Source organism: Callithrix jacchus, chromosome 2, assembly GCF_049354715.1.
Source record: "Callithrix jacchus isolate 240 chromosome 2, calJac240_pri, whole genome shotgun sequence".
NCBI classification, from domain to species: domain Eukaryota; kingdom Metazoa; phylum Chordata; class Mammalia; order Primates; family Cebidae; genus Callithrix; species Callithrix jacchus.
In genome coordinates, this window is record NC_133503.1 from 73,425,415 (window position 1) to 73,446,815 (window position 21,401).

At 40.6% G+C, this 21,401-nt stretch overlaps 1 protein-coding gene across 2 annotated transcripts in view; it reads left to right on the plus strand.

The window, feature by feature from the left end:
- Window positions 1-5,067: 5,067 nt before the first annotated feature.
- BTNL9 (butyrophilin like 9) overlaps window positions 5,068-21,401 on the plus strand; it is a 52,935-nt gene continuing 36,601 nt past the window's right edge. For both annotated transcript variants that reach the window (XM_035290824.3, XM_078365807.1), the window contains exon 1: window positions 5,068-5,254. The gene's annotated coding sequence lies outside the window, so the exon portion shown is untranslated. The remainder of the gene's footprint in view (window positions 5,255-21,401) is intronic.

Here is a 21,401-nt window from a genome sequence, read left to right on the forward strand (position 1 = left end):
GGGGTGTGCCAGGAGGGAGCGCGCCCCAGGAGTGCTCCCTGGGACCAGGCCACACTCTCACCCCGGGGACCTCACCCCTTGCCAACCCAACCCCCGTTGTCGGCTCCCAAACCCAAGACCTAAAAAGACTTTGAAAACCTTTTTTTTTTTAAATTTATTTTTGTGAGTACATAGGAGGTGTCCCTATTTATGGAGTACATGAGATATCTTGATACAGAGGCATGCAATGCATAATAATTATATCAGGGTTAATGGAGTACCTGTCGTCTAAAGCATTTATCCTTTGTGTTACAAGCAATCAAATTAATTCTTAGTTATTTAAAAATATAGAACTAAGTTATTATTGGCTATAAGCCTTTTTAAAAAGCAGCAACATCTAAATATTTTTTATGTTAAATTTAAATAATTGTAAAGGGTATATTTTTGGCATGCTGCTAATGCTGACTTTTTGAAAAGAACAAAATTGCTTTATTTCAAATGTATCCAATGGAATCTAAATCCCTGAAGATTTGGTATTATCCACTTTTTTTTTTTTTTTTTTTTTTTTTTTGAGACGGAGTTTCGCTCCTGTTACCCAGGCCGGAGTGCGATGGCGCGATCTCGGCTCACCGCAACTTCCGCCTTCTGGGTTCAGGCAATTCTCCTGCCTCAGCCTGGTGAGTAGCTGGGGTTACAGGCGCGCACCACCATGCCCAGCTAATTTTTTTTTAATTTTTAGTAGAGATGGGGTTTCACCATGTTGCCCAGGCTGTTCTCGAACTCCGTAGCTCATATGATCCCCCTGCCTCAGCCTCCCAAAGTGCTGGGATTATAGGCGTGTGCCACCACAGCAGCCCATAATTTAGTCAATTTTCTGCTTAGTAAAATTTCTTAGTAAACTTTATCTTGGTAAACTGTTTTTTCATCACCAATTTATAAGTGTTTTTCAGATAATGTCGTAATCATACCATATTTGTATTTTTATATAGCATTTTTACAAATCATACTATACATTAGCATTTTTCATGTTTTTACTCTTTGTGATATTCCATTGAACTACAGTCCCTTTATTCTGTGTGATTCATTGAGATTTTTTTCTAAGTATATCTTTTTTAAAAAATAAATTAGTGCTGTTATAGATAGTAGTGTGCATAATGCTTTCATCGTATTTTTCTTGGAATCACTGGTTCAACAGACAGAACATTTTTAAGAGTCTTAAAATAAGAACAGTAGGGGATTAGAAGCACTAATAAGCTTGATAGGTAGACACTGGAAACAATCAAAGTAAAGAACTAGACAGGATTGTTACCCATCAGTACTATTATTTCCCATTGCAGCTGGATTAAAAAAAGAGAAAAAATCAGAATATAAACATTGGAAAGCAGGGGTATAATTGTTGTATTTGCAGATAAGATTTCACTTTTGTAAACTCTCGTGAATTAACTTAAAAAAACTAGAATAGGCCGGGCGCGGTGGCTCAAGCCTGTAATCCCAGCACTTTGGGAGGCCGAGGCGGGTGGATCACGAGGTCAAGAGATCGAGACCATCCTGGTCAACATGGTGAAACCCCGTCTCTACTAAAAATTACAAAAAATTAGCTGGGCATGGTGGCGCGTGCCTGTAATCCCAGCTACTCAGGAGGCTGAGGCAGGAGAATTGCCTGAACCCAGGGGGCGGAGGTTGCGGTGAGCCGAGATTGCGCCATTGCATTCCAGCCTGGGTAACAAGAGCGAAACTCTGTCTCAAAAAAAAAAAAAAAAAAAAAAAAACTAGAATAAACGAGAATTCCTGTAAGGTGTGTGGTTTCAAAGTTAACATACAGAAATCAAGTTTTCTTATATAGAAACTACAGTTGGAGTAATGGAAGAAAAGACTACATTTACAATAGACATAAATGAAAGACCAGATGCCCAGCAATTCGCAACTCATGTGCAAGACCTATATGAAGAAAATTTACAGTGCTCCTGGGCACATAGAGGATGAACTAAACTTATGGAAAGACTTGGATGTTCCATTCACATGAATGGAAACATTTGACATCATAATAGTCATTTCTTGTAAATTAATCTATAACTGTAACGATCCCAATGAAAGCTAGCAATAGAATCTTCTTTGGCAACCCACAATTGATTCTAAGTTTCAGGTGGAAAAATTAACAGGGTCTTGCTTGTTTATAGCCAGAAAATGCCTGTAAAAATATGAATGATGCAAGGCACTATTAAAGCATATTAATAATTAAGCTGGTATAATTCTGAGACATACATGTAAAGTTTAGAAATAGACCTAAACAGTCATGGATATCAGATATCTGGTAAAGCTAGCATTTCAAACTAATGGCAAAGATAGAGCAGGGAGAGCTGGGAAGCATTGGGTAAAAAAATGAAGTTGGATTCAAACCTCAAGCCTTACACCAGGATTGATGCCAGTGTATCTAAGACATAAATGTGAAATGCACACACACTAACCATCATGGCAGCTGCTTCCACTTCCATAAAATTTTACAAAAGAAGAAAAACTGCAGGAGATTTCTTTGCTCATATTGGACTGGGGAGTTTTTTTTTTCTCTCTTTCCTTTTTACTATAATGCAAAATCTGAAACTGTAAAAAGTAAACAAGGATAAATTCAAATACATAAAAATAAAATACTTTCATGTAGCAAACCACTATAAGAAAAGTAAAAAATCAAATGCCTAACTGGGAAAAAATATTTGCATCTTATATCACAAAGGGCAAATTTCCCTGATGCACAGAGCTTCTCCAAGATTGAAACGATGAACAACCCAATGGAAAAATGGACTCACAGAAAAGCTTATGCAAATGATTCACAATAAAAAAAAAACTGCAAGCCCAAACTACATGGAAACACCATTTTTCTCTTATTAGAATGGCAAAGATCCTAAGTTTGAGCCACATTGTGGTGGTGGTGATGGCATGGTGGGGAAAACACTCTTCTGCCCTGCTGGTGGAGTGTTGACTAACGCCACCTCCTGGGAAGGCACCAGACAATATTGATGGACATCCACGTACTCTTTGCCACAGCAGTTCTCTAGAAATCTACCCTGTTGGTATAGTCACACATTCATGAAATTGTGTGTGAAAAGGTTACAACAGCATTTCTAAAATAAAAGATGGTCCAAACTAAAAACATGATTACATAAATTATTGTACATTCACATGTATTAGTTTGCCAGGGCTACTGTAACAAAATACCCACAGAATGTGGGTTAAATAGGAGAAAATTACTGTCTCACAGTTTTGGAGGCTAAATGTCTGAGATCAAGGTGTCAGCGAGGTTGGTTCCTTCAAAGGCTGTGAAGGAGATTCGGTTCCATGTTTGGTGACTACCTGCTGGTGGTTTGCTGGAAATTCTTGGCATTCCTTGGCTTGTAGACTCATCACCCGATCTCTGCCTTCATCTTCACACAGCATTCTCACTGCATGCATGTGAAATTTCTACCTTTTTTAAGGAGACCAGTCATACTGGATTAGGGCCCCAAACTACTTACTTCAGCATGACCTCCACTTAACTAAATATGTCTGCCATGATTTTGTTTCCAAAATGTCACATTAGGAGTTATCTGACGTTAGGACTTCAACATGTGAATTTTGGGGGAACACAGTTCAACCCATAACAGCATGCAATGTACTACCTTTAGCCATAGAAAAGGAAGAGGGGCCTATTTATAAAATGGTATGGGAAAATCTCCAAGATGTATGTTAAGTAAAGAAGTCAATGTGCCAAACTATAATGTTATAATTTGCATAAGAAAGGGTGAAATGAATGTGTACATATTTGTGTGTGTTCACAAAAATGTTCCTGAAAGTTTGCACCAGAAACCACTAACCAGGGCTGTCTGTGGGGAGGTACCTGGGTTGCTGGAAGAGAAGAGCGGGAAGGAGAATTTTCAGTGCATAACCTTTTTATACTCCTTGCATTTTGAACCACAAGAATATAGTATTTATTCAAAAATTAAATTTAAACATAATCCTAAATTGCATCAGGTTGCTTAATTACTTCAAGAAGGATTATTTCAATTTATAAAGCTTCCAACTATATGTAAAAGCTCTTTACACACTCACCTCCCCAGGATTGGTTTTAGCAGGTTGGTTTTTTTCTCTAAATTTGCAGGCAGCAGAGTGTTTGGTTGTCTAATTTGCTTACCCTTCTATCATGTGTGTTACCCAATTGAGTTCTCTCTCCCAGGAATTGCCTGTGCTGCCCTTAGATCAAGTCTTTTGGCACCTTCAGTAGAGTTTGTGTCCACAGTCGGAACACATTCTTTATTAAAGAAATTCATCTTTTGACTTGGCCATCAATGTTGCCCTTCTCTTTACTGCTTGCCCTTTAACAACAACAATTTTCTTTCACACCTGGAAACTTTACATGGATGTATAAAATCTACATAACAGGTGGCGCTGTTGAGCTGGAAGGGACAGTGGGATGAACCTGGAGAAACCTGTTACCAGTGGCTCTTAAGGGATAACTCACAGTCTCTGGGAAAAGGTCTAGAAGGAACAAGCAGCCTCCTGTTTTCATTTCTGGGTCCTGTGCAAAGGGAGATGTCTGTGTCAGAAGTCCTGACTGACACTTGCATCTAAAATGACAACAATAGCGAGAAATTTTATGGGGCTTATTTTGTGCCAAGCATTCTCCTAAATGCTTGCACTTTCTCTCTCTCTCTCCAGATAGATAGATAGATAGATAGATAGATAGATAGATAGATAGATAGAAAGAATCTTCTCAACAGCCCTTTGATGAAGGCACATATATATATACACACACACACATACATACCCATATTCTACAGAAGGGGAAACAGAGAGGGAAAGTAAATTGCCCCAGGGCACACAGCTGGGTAGTTTTGAGGCTGGGCTCGTTGACATCTTTGAAATGCTCTGCCCTGGGCACCTGCTGGTTCAAGCCCAGCTGGCTGTTCTCCCCATGAAGATCACTGGTTGTTGTTCACAAGCTAGAGAGTCCCAAGACCAAGCAGGAAGCTGCCAGGACACCACCCATGCAGGCCTCTGCCAACTTGGCAGGAGGAGGGAACTTTTTTTTTTAAGAGAGAGAATTGGACGCCCTCTTGTACACATGGACTAAATCACAGTTTCATAAGACCTTGGGAAACGAGAAAATCAAAGGAGCTGTCTTTCCCTAATTTGGAGGGAGAGTTCTTGAAAAATGGCACCTGCTCCAAGGTATTTTCTTGAATCTGTGTTGTGGGACTGGGCAGCTCTGTAATCTTTGGACTCTGCTTCCTCATCTGGAATACAGGTAATAATAATACCTAGTTTACAGAGTTGTTGTGAAAATTAAATTAGCATATGTAAGGCACTTAGAATTTATATATATTGACATATTAAATCTTGTCAATAACCTATTGATGACAGCACTGTATACATCCCCGTTTTACAGATGGGGGAACAGAGAGGGTAGGAAAATTATCCAAGGACACACAGCTGGGCAGTCATGAGGCTCAGATCTTATAGTGCCATATAATAAGCACTATCTAAGTGTTCATGAATGGTGTTGCTGTGGTCACACTTGGTAGGTATTGTGTCTTCCTGAGGGAAGTGGATCACCTTTCTCTATCTCCCTGGGAAGAGGAAGATCTTGGGACAGGACTTGATAACTTGAAAGTACAGCCTGAGCTGGCTCAGTGGTTGACTCTTCCCTCTCTCTGGGTCTGGCTCTCTTGGAGTCCAGAGAAGCACTCAGGTAACAGGTCAGGAGCTGGCAGAGTACCCTCTAGGGGTCCCACGAGATGCTCAGGGTCTGCAGGTGTTGAAGGTAGCCTGTGCCAGCTTATTCTCTGAACAGTAACTCTTCTGAAGCATGATGGTCTGGTTGTGGCTGGGCTAAGGAAAAATTACAAGAAAGGCTCACGTTAATATCAGAATGTGACATGGTTCTAGGTCCCTAGAACTTTGGCAATAATCTGTTTGTACAAAGCACTGTTACTAAACTGGAAGGGACAGCAGCATAGACACACACACATTCTGGACTGGCTCTGGAGAATACATGGAATACCTCAAAGACCCAGAGATGCGAGAAAACAGCAATGGTTTAGTCAGGATAATTAAACTAGGTTGCAGTAACAAATACACCCTCCCTCCCAGTGGCCTAAGACAAGAAGGTTTATTTGTTCCTCACATAAACTTCAACATAAGTCAGCCTGCCCTCTTCCATCTTGCAGCCATGATATCGGGAATGCGTGGCCTTCAGAGTTGCCACTGTAGAGAAGAGAAGGGATGATCCCATGGGATGTTTTAAGGGCTAGGCCCAGAAGTGCATTATGTCATTTACAACCACTTCTCTTAGGCCAGAGCCAGGTCACACATCTCCATTCTAACTGCAGAGGAGGCCAGGACTTAGAGGATCTCGTGGATATTTAGTGAATACTGGCAGTCTTGCCGTAGTTGGGAAACTTCAAAACGCTAAAAGAGGCCCTATGGCCACACTCCACTCTGACCCACAAGGTGGCATCATCCAATGACATGGCCAGTGTGGCCTCATTTGTTGCATGGGGTGGCAAAACCCATATTCAGGTTATACAGGAATCTTTCATTAAAGTTTGGAGGTCCTTTCTCCTCCAAGGCCTAGTTCTGTTTTCTTTTAATTAATTTTAAAATACTTTTCCCTTTGATCTTTTAATTAGTGAACTATTACCAGAAAATAAATTGCTCCCAAAACTTGGTGGCTTAAAATAAGAAACATTTATTATGTGACAGTTTCTGAGGGCTAGGAATTTGAAAGCATATTAACTGACACAGGACCATGGTGCTTTTTATGCCCTCGTCCCTGAAGCTGCACACCGTCGCTTTTACCATATGTTACTCAAGTAGAAGGAAATCACTAAGTCCAGCCCACATTCAAGGAAAGAGGACCTCCATCTCTTGAAAGCAGAAATATAAAAGAATCTGTGGACATATTTTAAAACTATAACAATCTCCCTAGAATTTATCTTAGAACATGAGTTTCCCTCCCCTATGAAGAACTGATTGCCCCATTACCATTTACTTATTATTTAACTTCGCCATTGATTTGGACTGCTTTATTGTATTAAATCATTATCTAGAAAAGGGCTTGTCACGGGCCACCTATTTAGTTCTATTGACCTGTCTGGCTATTGTCATGTCCAAGTGCATTTAATTTTTGCAGAGGTCATAAAACTTTTAGCCAGATGACAAATCCCCTAGTAGCATAGCCTTTAGACATATAAAGGATTATACTAGGATGAATTAAGTGCAGGGTCTCCTGGGTCTCCAGCTTGCTGGCTTACACTGTAGATCTTGAGGCTTGCTGCTTCTATAGTTTTGCGAGCCAATTCCTTAAATAAATCAGTCTCTGTGTCTGTATCTACCTGGTTCTCTTTCACCAGAGAATCCTGACTAATAAATACATGGTGTCAGCCTAGGTCTCCACTGACCCCACTGGTCTGGTTCACTAGCCCTGACCTGCTAGAACTCCTGGCCTCAAGTGATCCACCAGCCTCAGCCTCCCAAGTAGCTGGGACTACAGACTGAAACTTTAAGGAAGCAGGTAGATCCCCAAACAAATTATTTTTTCCTCAAAACAGGAAATTCATACCAACCAATCAGAAAGAACTCAGTCTACCTGAGTCAGCATAATGAAGAAGTCCCCTCTGCTTAACCTACAAGAAAATAACCTGAAGTCACCTGATATTAACCAATCTGATTTTTTTCCATTGTTCTGTTTCCTCCTTCCCACCTTACAAAGCTCACAGTTCTGCTATTGCCCACTGGGAGCTCTTCTATTTTGGAGAATAGAGGTTTCCCTGATTCTTAAAAGCCAATTCGATCTTAAACCAAATTTGTGTAATTTTGTCTTTTGACAGTACCTAAGAGTATATCTGCTACAAACTTCTCAAGGAATTATGTTAGCCTCTGAGAAACAAGGGATTGCTGAAAACAGGGAGGCAGTAGGCATGAGAGTAATGTGGAAAAATCTCACATGGAAAGAAAGAACAGGATAAAAAGCTGAATATGCTGTAAACAATGTACCTATTTAAAAAGACACACAGAAACCATTCTGAACCTTTGGACAAAAAAACTAACAAGGAAACTTATGAAAGTGTTGGGCAGTTGCTTCTAGTTGGTAGGATTTAAATATTTTAGTCTGTTTGCTTTTTATATCTTTTATAAACAAAGCCCTCCTCACTCCTGTGTGACTCACTCCTATGTGGACTTTAAAAGAACACCCTCTTCTTTTTTTTTTTTATTGCATTTTAGGTTTTGGGGTACATGTGCAGAACATGCAAGATAGTTGCATAGGTACACACGCGGCAGTGTGATTTGCTGCCTTCCTCCCCTTCACCCACATCTGGCATTTCTCCCCATGCTATCCCTCCCCAACTCCCCCACACACACTGTCTCTCCCCATTTCCCCCCAATAGACCCCAGTGTGTAGTGCTCCCCTCCCTGTGTCCATGTGTTCTCATTGTTCATCACCCGCCTATGAGTGAGAATATGTGGTATTTCATTTTCTGTCCTTGTGTCAGTTTGCTGAGAATGATGTTCTCCAGATTCATCCATGTCCCTACAAACGACACGAACTCATCATTTTTGATTGCTGCATAATATTCCATTGTGTATATGTGCCACATTTACCCAGTCCAGTCTATCATCGATGGGGATTTGGGTTGGTTCCAGGTTTTTGCTATTGTAAACAGTGCTGCAATGAATATTTGTGTGCATGTGTCCTTATAGTAGAATGATTTATAGTCCTTTGGATATATACCCAGTTATGGGATTGCTGGGTTAAATGGAATTTTTATTTCTAGGTCCTTGAGGAATCGCCACACTGTCTTCCACAATGGTTGAACTAATTTACACTCCTACCAGCAGTGTAAAAGTGCTCCTATTTCTCCACATCCTCTCCAGCATCTGCTGTCTCCAGATTTTTTAATGAGCACCATTCTAACTGGCATGAGATGGTATCTCAATGTAGTTTTGATTTGCATTTCTCTAATGACCAGTGATGATGAGCATTTTTTCATATGTTTGCTGGCCTCATGTATGTCTTCTTTTGTAAAGTGTCTGTTCATATCCTTTGCCCATTTTTGAATGGGCTTGTTTGTTTGTTTTTTTTTTTGTAAATCTGTTTGAGTTCTTTGTAAATTCTGGACATCAGCCCTTTCTCAGATGGGTAAACTGTAAAAATTTTTTCCCATTCTGTTGGTTGCTGATTCACTCCAGTGACTGTTTCTTTTGCTGTGCAGAAGCTGTGGAGTTTGATTAGGTCCCATTTGTCTATTTTGGCTTTTGTTGCCAAAGCTTTTGGTGTTTTGTTCATGAAGTCCTTGCCTACTCCTATGTCCTGGATGGTTTTGCCTAGATTTCCTTCTAGGGTTTTTATGGTGCCAGGTCTTATGTTTAAGTCTTTAATCCATCTGGAGTTAATTTTAGTGTAAGGTGTCAGGAAGGGGTCCAGTTTCTGCTTTCTGCACATGGCTAGCCAGTTTTCACAACACCATTTATTAAACAGGGACTCCTTTGCCCATTGCTTGTTTTTGTCAGGTTTATCAAAGATTGTATGGTAGTAGATATGTTGTGTTGCCTCCGATGCCTCTGTTCTGTTCCATTGGTCTATATCTCTGTTTTGGTACCAGTACCATGCTGTTTTGATTACTGTAGCCTTGTAATATAGTTTGAAGTCCGGTAGTGTGATGCCTCCTGCTGTGTTCTTTTTGCTTAGAATTGACTTGGCTATGTGGGCTCTCTTTTGGTTCCATATGAAGTTTAAGGTATGCTTTTCCAGTTCTGTGAAGAAGGTCATTGGTAGCTTGATGGGGATAGCGTTGAATCTGTAAATTACTTTGGGTAGTATGGCCATTTTCACCATATTGATTCTTCCTAACCACGAACATGGAATGTTTCTCCATCTGTTTGTATCCTCTCTTATTTCATTGAGCAGTGGTTTGTAGTTCTCCTTCAAAAGGTCCTTTACGTTCCTTGTTAGTGGTATTCCTAGGTATTTTATTCTCTTTGTAGCAATTGTGAATGGCAGTTTGTTCTTGATTTGGTTCTCTTTAAGTCTGTTATTGGTGTATAGAAATGCTTCTGATTTTTGCACATTGATTTTGTATCCTGAGACTGCTGAAGTTGCTTATCAGTTTCAGGAGATTTTGGGCTGAGACTATGGGGTCTTCTAGATATACTATCATGTCATCTGCAAATAGAGACAATTTGGCTTCCTCCTTTCCTATTTGAATACCCTTTATTTCTTTTTCTTGCCTGATTGCTCTGGCTAGAACTTTCAGTACTATATTGAATAGCAGTGGTGAGAGAGGGTATCCTTGTCTAGGGCCAGATTTCAAAGGGAATGTTTCCAGTTTTTGCCCATTCAGTATGATATTAGCTGTTGGTTTGTCATAAGTAGCTTTTATTATTTTGAGTTACGTTCCATCAATACCAAGTTTATTGAGGGTTTTTAGCATAAAGAGCTGTTGAATTTTGTCAAAGGCCTTCTCTGCATCAATTGAGATAATCATGAGGTTTTTGTCTTCGGTTCTGTTTATGTGGTGAATTACGTTTATAGACTTGTGTATGTTGAACCAGTCTTGCATCCCCAGGATTAATTCTACTTGATCATGGTGGATAAGCTTTTTGATGTGCTATTGCAATCGGCTTGTCAGTATTTTACTGAAGATTTTTGCGTCTATGTTCATTATGGATATTGGCCTGAGGTTTTCTTTTCTTGTTGAGTCTCTGCCAGGTTTTGGTATCAGGATGATGTTGGTCTCATAAAATGATTTGGGAAGGATTCCCTCTTTTTGGATTATTTGGAATAGTTTCAGAAGAAATAGTACCAGTTCCTCTTTGTGTGTCTAATAAAATTCGGCTGTGAACCCATCTGGACCTGGGCTTTTTTTGTGTGGTAGGTTCTTAATTGCTGCCTCAACTTCAGATCTTGTTATTGGTCTATTCAGGGTTTCGACTTCTTCCTGGTTTAGGCTTGGGAGGAGGCAAGTGTCCAGGAATTTATCCATTTCTTGCAGGTTTACTAGTTAGTGTGCATACAGTTGTTTGTAATATTCTCTGATGATGGTTTGAATTTCTGTGGAATCTGTGGTGATTTCCCCTTTATCATTTTTTTTTATTGCATCTATTTGGTTATTCTCTCTCTTTTTTTAAATTAATCTGGCTAGTGGTCTGTCTATTTTGTTGATCGGTTCGAAAAACCAGCTCCTGAATTTGTTGATTTTTTGAAGGGTTTTTTGTGTCTCTGTCTTTTTCAGTTCTGCTCTGATCTTACTTATTTCTTGTCTTCTGCTAGGTTTTGAGTTTTTTTTTTTTTTTTTTTGATCTTGCTCCTCTAGCTCTTTTAATTTTGATGGTAGGGTGTCAATTTTGGATCTCTCCACTCTTCTCATGTGGGCACTTATAGCTGTGTATTTTCCTCTAGAGACTGCTTGAAATGTATCCCAGAAATTCTGGTATGTTGTGTCTTTGTTCTCGTTGGTTTCAAAGAACTTCTTTATTTCTGCCTTCATTTCGTTGTTTATCCAATCAACATTCAAGAGCCAGTTGTTCAATTTCCATGAAGCTGTGCGATTCTGAGTTAGTTTCTGATTTCTGAGTTCTAACTTGATTGCACTATGCTCTGAGAGACGATTTGTTATGATTTCATTCTTTTGCATTTGTTGAGGAGTGCTTTACTTCCAATTATGTGATCAATTTTTGAGTAGGTGTGATGTGATGCTGAGAAGAATGCATATTCTGTGGATTTGGGGTGCAGAGTTCTGTAAATGTCTATCAGGTTTGCTTGTTCCAGATCTGAGTTCAAGTCCTGGATATCCTTATTAATTTTCTGTCTGGTTGATCTGTCTAATATTGACAGTGGAGTGTTAAAGTCTCCCACTATTATTGTGTGGGAGTCTAAGTCTCTTTGTAAGTCATTAAGAACTTGCCTTATGTATCTGGGTGCTCCTGTATTGGTTCCATATATATTTAGGATTGTTAGCTATTCTTGTTATATTGATCCTTTTACCATTATATAATGGCCTTCTTTGTCTCTTTTGATCTTTGTTGCTTTAAAGTCCATTTTATCAGAGATGAGAATTGCAACTCCTGCTTTTTTTTTGGTCTGCATTTGCTTTGTAAATCTTCCTCCATCCCTTTATTTTGAACCTTTGTGTATCCTTGGATGTGAGATGAGTTTCCTGGATACAGCACATTTATGGGTTTTGGCTTTTTATCCAGTTTTCCAGTCTGTGTCTTTTGATTGGAGCATTTAGCCCATTTACATTTAGGGTTCATATTGTTATGTGTGAATTTGATACTGCCATTTTGATGCTAGCTGGCTGTTTTGCCCATTAGTTGATGCAGATTCTTCATTTTGTTGATGCTCTTTACCATTTGGTTTGTTTTTGGAGTGGTTGGTACTGATTGTTCCTTTCTATGTGTAGTGCCTCTTTGAGGAGGTCTTGTAAAGTAGGCCTGGTGGTGACAAAATCTCTGAGTACTTGCTTGTTCACAAAGGATTTTATTTTTTCCTTCACTTATGAAGCTTAGTTTGGCTGGATATGAAACTCTGGGTTGAAATTCATTTCTTTAAGGATGTTGAATATTGGACCCCACTGTATTCTGGCTTGTAGGGTTTCTGCCAAGAGATCTGCTGTGAGTCTGATGGGCTTCCCTATGTGGGTGACCTGACCTTTCTCTCTGGCTGCCCTTAGTATTTTCTCCTTCATTTATCCCTGATGAATCTGATGATTATGTGCCTTGGGGTTGCTCTTTTTGAGGAATATCTTTGTGGTGTTCTCTGTATTTCCTGGACTTGAATATTGGCCTGCCTTGCTAGGTTGGGGAAGTTTTCCTGAATAATATTTTGAAGAGTATTTTCCAGCTTGGCGTCATTCTCTTCATCACATTCAGGTACACCTATCAAACGTAGATTAGGTCTTTTCACATAGTCCCATTTTTCTTGGAGACTTTGTTCATTTCTTTTCACCCCTTTTTCTCTAATCTTGCCTTCTCATTTTATTTCATTGAGTTGTTCTTTAATCTGCCTGGTCAATTCAGCTGTTGAAACTTGTGCATGCTTAGTGAAGTTCTCGTGTTGTGTTTTTCAGCTCCATCAATTCACTCATATTCCTCTCTAAGTTGTCCTTTTATGCTATCATTTCATCAAATCTTTTTTCAAGGTTCTTAGTTTCTTTGCATTGAGCTAGAACATGTTCTTTCAGCTTACAGAATTTTCTCATTACCCACCTTCTGAAGTCTGATTCTGTCATTTCATCACACTCATTCTCCATCCAGCCTTGTTCCCTTGCTAGTGAGGAGTTGTGATCCGTTGTAGGAGGAGAGGTGTTCTGGCTTCAGGTGTTTTCCTCCTTTTTGCACTGGTTTCTTCCCATCTTTGTGGATTTATCTTCTTGCCATCTTTGTAGTTGCTGATTTTCAGATTGGGTCTCTGAGTGAATGTCGAGATTGTTGATGATGAAGTTATTTCTGTTTCTTAGTTTTCCTTCTAACAGTCTGACCCCTCTGCTGTAGGACTGCTGAGGTCCACTCCAGGCTTTGCTTGGCTTGGGATCACCTGCAGCAGCTGCAGAACAGTAAGGGTTGCTACCAGTTTCTTCTTCTGCTATTTTTGTCCCAGAATGATGCTTGCCAAATGTCAGTCTGATCAGTCCTTTGTGAGGTGATTCTTTGGATATACAGGGGTCAGGGAGCTGCTTGAGGAGACAGTCTGTCCTTCATAGGAGCTCAAGTGATGAGCTGCGAGCTCCATTATGCATTTAGAGCTCCTAGGCAGGTATGGTAGGTTTGCTGCAGCAGAATTCATAAACCCCCTGTTTTTTTTCCAGGTGCTTTGTCCCAGGGAGTTATGGCTTTATTTTTGAGTTTCTGTTTTGCTGCTGCCTTTTTTTTCAGGACTTCCCTGCCCAGCAAGGAGGCAGCCTAGTCACCGTCTGCCTGCAGAGGCTTTGCTGAACTTCTGTGGGCTCTGCCCTGCTGCTGTGTGAACTTCCCTGCAGTCTGTTTATACGGGTGTTGTTAGAACTGCCTCGGCAATGGTGGCCTGCCTCTGTAATGGCGGACTCTCTCTGTTATGGTGGGTTGCGTCAGCAATGACCGGCTACCTCAGCGATGGCGGACTACCTCCATAGGGGTGGAGTGCCTTGGTAATGGTGGATGCCCCTCCCCTACAGAGTTGAACCATTCTGGGTTCAGCTGTTGTTGCAGTGAAACTCTCAACCCCAAGCGTTTCCAGTTGCTGGTTTTCTTTGTTTTTGTGGGGGTGGGACCCACCGAGCCTGATCACTTGGCTCCCTCCCTCAGAGCCATTTTTTTTAAAGTTGAATGGTTGACTCTCTCCCAGGTGTTCCAGTTGCCTGCTGAAAAGGCACCAGGATCTCTGTGATTTCCCAAGCGGTGACCCACTGCACTGGCTGAAACAATAGCACTGAGATTCATGGCATTTTTGGGCCAGGAATCTCTTGGCTTGGCTCCCTGTTTCAGACCCCTGTTTTATCAGATGTATGAGTGACTCTGCCTTCCTGGAGGAGCTCCAATCACTAGCTTTAAAGAGCAACCAGACCAGTGTATTTTGTACACAGAACTCCTGCACCAGGGAGCTGGCCAAACAGCTGTGCTGGCCAAAACAGCCATGCTGGCAACCCATGGGGCTCCTCCGCCTGGGAATGTCCTAGTCTGTGGGCAATAAAGATCCGTCTGGTAATGCGGCATCCACTCACTGTCTGTGCTTTCACTGGGAGCTACAATCCTGAGCTGTTCGTAAACGGCAATCTTGCTCCACCTCTGACTTTTTTGTATATTATATATTTTCCCGCCATAAACTCTGTTTGCTTATTCCTCATTAATTTACTTTTCTCTATACCAAATCTCCCATGAAATAGTTATTGAACACCTGCAGTGTGAAGCTCAAAGGATAAAGAGGAGGGAATATAGTTAGCTGCTTCTATAAACCCAGCATTACCTGATATTAAAACCAGGCAAAGAAAACAAAAGAAGAGGAAGGAAAACTACAGGTCCATATCCCTCATTAACATAGACACAAGAATTCTAAATACAAATTTAGCAAATCAAACTAAACAATATGTTTAAAGATGACATATAACTACTCAGTGTGATTTGTCCCACAAAGACAGGGTTGGGTTAATATTTAAATATTAACTAGTATAATTCAGCACATTAATAAAGTAAAAAAGAAAACCATAAAATAATTTCCACAGATACCGAACAAAAGTTTTTTTTAAAATTGCATTTTAGGTGTTAGGGTACATGTGCAGAATGTGCAAGACAGTTGGATACGTACACACATGGCAGTGTGTTTTGTTTGCTTTCTCCCCTTCACCCACATTTGGCATTTCTCCCCAGGCTATCCCTCCCCAGCTCCCCCCCCACTGGCCCTCCCCTTTTCCCCCCTATAGACCCCAGTGTTTAGTACTCCCTTCCCTGTGTCCATGTGTTCTCATTTCTCATCACCCACCTATGAGTGAGAATATGCGGTATTTCATTTTTTGTTCTTGTGTCAGTTTGCTGAGAATGATGTCCTCCAGATTCATCCATGTCCCTACAAATGACACGAACTCATCATTTCTGATTGCTGCATAATATTACATGGTGTATATGTGCCACATTTTCCCAATCCAGTCTATCATCAATGGGCATTTGGGTTGGTTCCAGGTCGTTGCTATTATAAACAGTGCTGCAATGAACATTCGTGTGCATGTGTCCTTATAGTAGAACGATTTATAGTCCTTTGGATATATACCAGTAATGGGATCGCTGGGTCAAATGGAATTTCTATTTCTAAGGCCTTGAGAAATCGCCACACTGTCTTCCACAATGGTTGAACTAATTTACACTCCCACCAACAGTGTAAAAGTGTTCCTTTTTCTCCACATCCTCTCCAGCATCTGTTGTCTCCAGATTTTTTAATGATCGCCATTCTAACCGGCGTGAGATGGTATCTCAATGTGGTTTTGATTTGCATCTCTCTGATGACCAGTGACGATGAGCATTTTTTCATATGATTGTTGGCCTCATATATGTCTTCTTTTGTAAAGTGTCGGTTCATATCCTTTGCCCACTTTTGAATGGGCTTGTTTGTTTTTTCCTGTAAATCTGTTTGAGTTCTTTGTAAATTCTGAATATCAGCCCTTTGTCAGATGGGTAAACTGCAAAACTTTTTTCCCATTCTGTTGCTTGCTGATTCACTCTAGTGACTGTTTCTCTTGCCATGCAGAAGCTGTGGAGTTTGATTAGGTCCCATTTGTCTATTTTGGCTTTTGTTGCCAACACTCTTGGTGTTTTGTTCATGAAGTCCTTGCCTACTCCTATGTCCTGAATGGTTTTGCTTAGATTTTCTTCTAGGGTTTTTATGGTGCTAGGTCTTATGTTTAAGTCTTTAATCCATCTGGAGTTAATTTTAGTGTAAGGTGTCAGGAAAAGATTCAGTTTCTGCTTTCTGCACATGGCTAGCCAGTTTTCCCAACACCACTTATTAAACAGAAAAAGGATTCTTTCCACATTGCTTGTTTTTCTCAAGTTTATCAAAGATTGTATGGTTGTAGATATGTTGTGTTGCCTCCGATACCTCTGTTCTGTTTTATTGGTCTATATCTCTGTTTTGGTACCAGTACCATGCTGTTTTGATTACTGTAGCCTTGTAGTATAGTTTGAAATACAGTAGCGTGATGCCCCCACTGTGTTATTTTTACTTAGAATTGACTTGGCTATGCGGGCTCTCTTTTGGTTCCATATGAAGTTCATGGTGGTTTTTTCCAGTTCTTTGAAGAAAGTCAATGGTAGCTTGATGGGGATAGCGTTGATTCTGTAAATTACTTTGGGCAGCATAGCCATTTTCACGATATTTATTCTTCCTAACCATGAACATGGAATGTTTCTCCATCTGTTTGTGTCCTCTATTATTTCGTTGAGCAGTGGTTTGTAGTTTTCCTTGAAAAGGTCCCTTACGTTCCTTGTGAGTTGTATTCCTAGGTATTTTATTCTTTTTGTAGCAATTGTGAATGGCAGTTCATTCTTGAATTGGCTCTCTTTAAGTCTGTTATTGGTGTATAGGAATGCTTGTGATTTTTGCACATTGATTTTATATCCTGAGACTTTGCTGAAGTTGCTTATCAGTTTCAGGAGTTTTTGGGCTGAGGCGATGGGGTCTTATAGGTATACTATCATGTCATCTGCAAATAGAGACAATTTGGCTTCCTCCTTTCCTATTTGAATACCCTTTATTTCTTTTTCTTGCCTGATTTCTCTGGCTAGAACTTCCAGTACTATATTGAATAGGAGTGGTGAAAGAGGGCATCCTTGTCTAGTGCCGGATTTCGAAGGGAATTCTTCCAGTTTTGCCCATTCAGTATGGTATTGGCTGTTGGTTTGTCATAAATAGCTTTTATTATTTTGAGTTATGTTCCATTGATACGGAGTTTATTGAGGATTTTTAGCATAAAGGGCTGTTGAATTTTGTCGAATGCCTTCTCTGCATCAATTGAGATAATCATGAGGTTTTTGTTTTTGGTTTTGTTTATGTGGTGAATTACGTCTATAGACTTGTGTATGTTGAACCAGCCTTGCATCCCCCGGATGAATCCTACTTGATCATGATGGGTAAGTTTTTTGATTTGCTGTTGCAATCAGCTTGCCAGTATTTTATTGAAGATTTTTGCATCTATGTTCATCATGGATATTGCCCTGAAGTTTTCTTTTCTCGTTGGGTCTCTTCCGGGTATTGGTATCAGGATGATGTTGGTCTCATAAAATGATTTGGGAAGGATTCCCTCTTTTTGGATTATTTGGAATAGTTTCAGAAGGAATGGTACCAGCTCTTCTTTGTGTATCTGGTAGAATTCGGCTGTGAACCCATCTGGACCTGGGATTTTTTTTGTGTGGTAGGCTCTTAATTGCTGCCTCGACTTCAGACCTTGTTATTGATCTATTCATAGTTTCGACTTCCTCCTGGTTTAGGCTTGGGAGGACACAGGAGTCCAGGAATTTATCCATATCTTCCAGGTTTACTAGTTTATGTGCATAGAGTTGTTTGTAATATTCTCTGATGATGGTTTGAATTTCTGTGGAATCTGTGGTGATTTCCCCTTTATAGTTTTTTATTGCATCTATTTGGTTGTTCTCTCTTTTCTTTGTTATCAATCTGCCTAGTGGTTTGTCTGTTTTGTTGATCTTTTCAAAAAAACAGCTCTTGGATTTATTGAGTATTTGAAGGGTTTTTCATGTCTCTATCTTCTTCAGTTCTGCTGTGATCTTAGTTATTTCTTGTCTTCTGCTGAGTTTTGAGTTTATTTTATCTTGCTCCTCTAGCTCTTTCAATTTTGACGATAGGGTGTCAATTTTGGATCTCTCCATTCTCCTCATATGGGCACTTATTGCTATATATTTTCTTCTAGAGACTGCTTTAAATGTTTCCCAGAGATTCTGGCATGTTGTGTCTTCGTTCTCATTGGTTTTGAAGAACTTCTTTATTTCTGTCTTCATTTCATTGTTTATCCAGTCAACATTCAAGAGCCAGTTGTTCAGTTTCCATGAAGCTGTGCAGTTCTGAGTTAGTTTCTGAATTCTGAGTTCTAACTTGATTGCACTATGGTCTGAGAGACTGTTATAATTTCAGTTGTTTTGCATATGCTGAGGAGTGCTTTACTTCCAATTATGTGGTCAATTTTGGAGTAGGTGTGATGTGGTGCTGAGAAGAATGTATATTCTGTGGATTTGGGGTGGAAAGTTCTGTAAATGTCTATCAGGTTTGCTGTTCCAGATGTGAGTTCAAGCCCTGGATATGCTTGTTAATTTTCTGTCTGATTGATCTGTCTAATATTGACAGTGGAGTGTTAAAGTCTCCCACTATTATTGTGTGGGAGTCTAAGTCTCTTTGTAAGTCATTAAGAGCTTGCCTTATGTATCTGGGTGCTCCTGTATTGGGTCCATATATGTTTAGGATTGTTAGTTCTTCTTGTTGTGTCAATCCTTTCACCATTAAGTAATGACCTTCTTTGTCTCTTTTGATCTTTGTTGCTTTAAAGTCTATTTTATTAGAGATGAGAATTGCAACTCCTGCTTTTTTTTGCTCTCCATTTGCTTGGTAAATCTTCCTCCATCCCTTTATTTTGAGCCTTTGTGTATCCTTGCATGTGAGATGGGTTTCCTGGATACAGCACACTGATGGGTTTTGTTTTTTTATCCAGTTTTCCAGTCTGTGTCTTTTGATTGGTGCATTTAGTCCATTTACATTTAGGTTTCATATTGTTATGTGTGAATTTGATACTGCCATATTTATGCTACCTGGCTGTTTTGCCCGTTAGTCGATGTAGATTCTTCATTATGTTGATGCTCTTTAGCATTTAGTGTGATTTTGGAATGGCTGGTACTGGTTGTTCCTTTCTATGTGTAGTGCCTCTTTCAGGAGCTCTTGTAAAGCAGGCCTGGTGGTGACAAAATCTCTGAATACTTGCTTGTTCGCAAAGGATTTTATTTTTCCTTCACTTATGAGGCTCAGTTTGGCTGGATATACAATTCTTGGTTGAAAGTTCTTTTCTTTAAGGATGTTGAATATTGGCCCCCACCCTCTTCTGGCTTGTAGTGTTTCTGCCAAGAGATGTGCTGTGAGTCTGATGGGCTTACCTATGTGGGTGACCCAACCTTTTTCTCTGGCTGCCCTTAGTCCTTTCTCCTTTATTTCAACCCTGTTGAATCTGATGATTATGTGCCTTGGGGTTGCTCTTCTTGCAGAATATCTTTGTGGTGTTCTCTGTATTTCCTGAATTTGAGTGTTGGCATGCCTTGCTACATGGGGGAAATTTTCCTGGATAATATCCTGAAGAGTATTTTCCAGCTTGGATTCATTCTCTTCGTCCCCTTCTGGTACACCTATCAAACGTAGGTTAGGTCTCTTCACAGAGTCCCACATTTCTTGGAGACTTTGTTCATTCCGTTTTGCGCTTTTTTCTCTAATCTTGGTTTCTCATTTTATTTCATTGAGTTGATCTTCGACTTCTGATATTCTTTCTTCTGCTTGGTCAATTCGGCTGTTGAAACTTGTGCATGCTTCGCGATGTTCTCATATTGTGTTTTTCAGCTCCTTCAATCCATTCATATTCCTCTCTAAGTTATCCATTCTTGTTATCATTTCCTCAAATCTTTTTTCAAATCTTTTTTCAAGGTTCTTAGTTTCTTTGCATTGAGTTAGAACATGTTGTTTTAGCTCACAGAAGTTTCTCATTACCCACCTTCTGAAATCTAGTTCCATCATTTCGTCACAGTCATTCTCTGTCCAGCTTTGTTCCCTTGCTGGTGAGGAGTTTTGGTCTTTTTTAGGAGGCGAGGTGTTCTGGTTTCGGGTGTTTTCCTCCTTTTTGGGCTCGTTTCTTTTCATCTTCGTGGATTTATCCACCTGTCATCTGAGTAGTTGCTGACTTTTCAATTGGGTCTCTGAGTGGACGCCCAGATTGTTGATGATGAGGTTTTTCTGTTACTTGGTTTTTCTTCTACCGGTCTAGCCCCTCTGCTGTGCGACTGCTGAGGTCCACTCCAGGCCCTGCTTTTCTGGGGTACACCTGTAGCAGCTGCAGAATGGTGAGGGATGCTTCCAATTTCTTCTTCTGCTATCTTTGTCCCAGAATGTTGCCCCCCTAATGTCAGTCTGATCAGTCCTTTTTCAGGTGACTGTGGATATACAGGGGTCAGGGAGCTGCTTGAGGAGACAGTCTGTACTTTATAGGAGCTCAAGTGCTGAGGTGTGAGCTCCGTTGTTCATTCAGTGCTGTTAGGCAGGTGCGTTTTATTCTGCTGCAGCACAACTCTTAGAACCCCTTTTTTTCCTCAGATGCTCTGTCTTTGGGGGGTTGGGGCTTTCTTTATTAGTGTCTGTGGCACTATCCTGCCCAGCTAGGAAGCAGTCTAGTCACTATTTGCCTGCCGAGGCTCCACCCTGCTGATGTGGTCTGGGCCCTGTTGCTGTGGGCTCTGCCCTGCAGATGTGGGCTTTGTGGCAGGCTCCGCCCTGCTGCCACCAGCTCCGCCCTGCAGCAGAATCTCTCTGTTATGGCGTGTTGCCTCGGCAATGGCAGGCTGTGTCAGCAATGGGAATGTACCTTTGTAGGGGCGGATATCCTTGGTAATGGTGAACGCCCCTCCCCCACCGAGCTGCACTGTCCTGGATTCAGCTGTACTAGCAGTGAAACTCTCCACCCAGAGCATTTTGAGTTGCTATTTTGTTTGTCCCTGTGGGGGTGAAACCTGCCGAGCCCGCTTGCCTGGCTCCCTGCCTCAGAGCGCCTTTTTTTTTTAAGTTGAACGGATGGCTCTCTCCCAGGTGTTTCAGTTGCTTGCTGTTAGAGCACCAGGATCTGTGTGATTTCCCATGCAGCTAGCCACTGCACTGGCTCAAACGCCACTTCCCA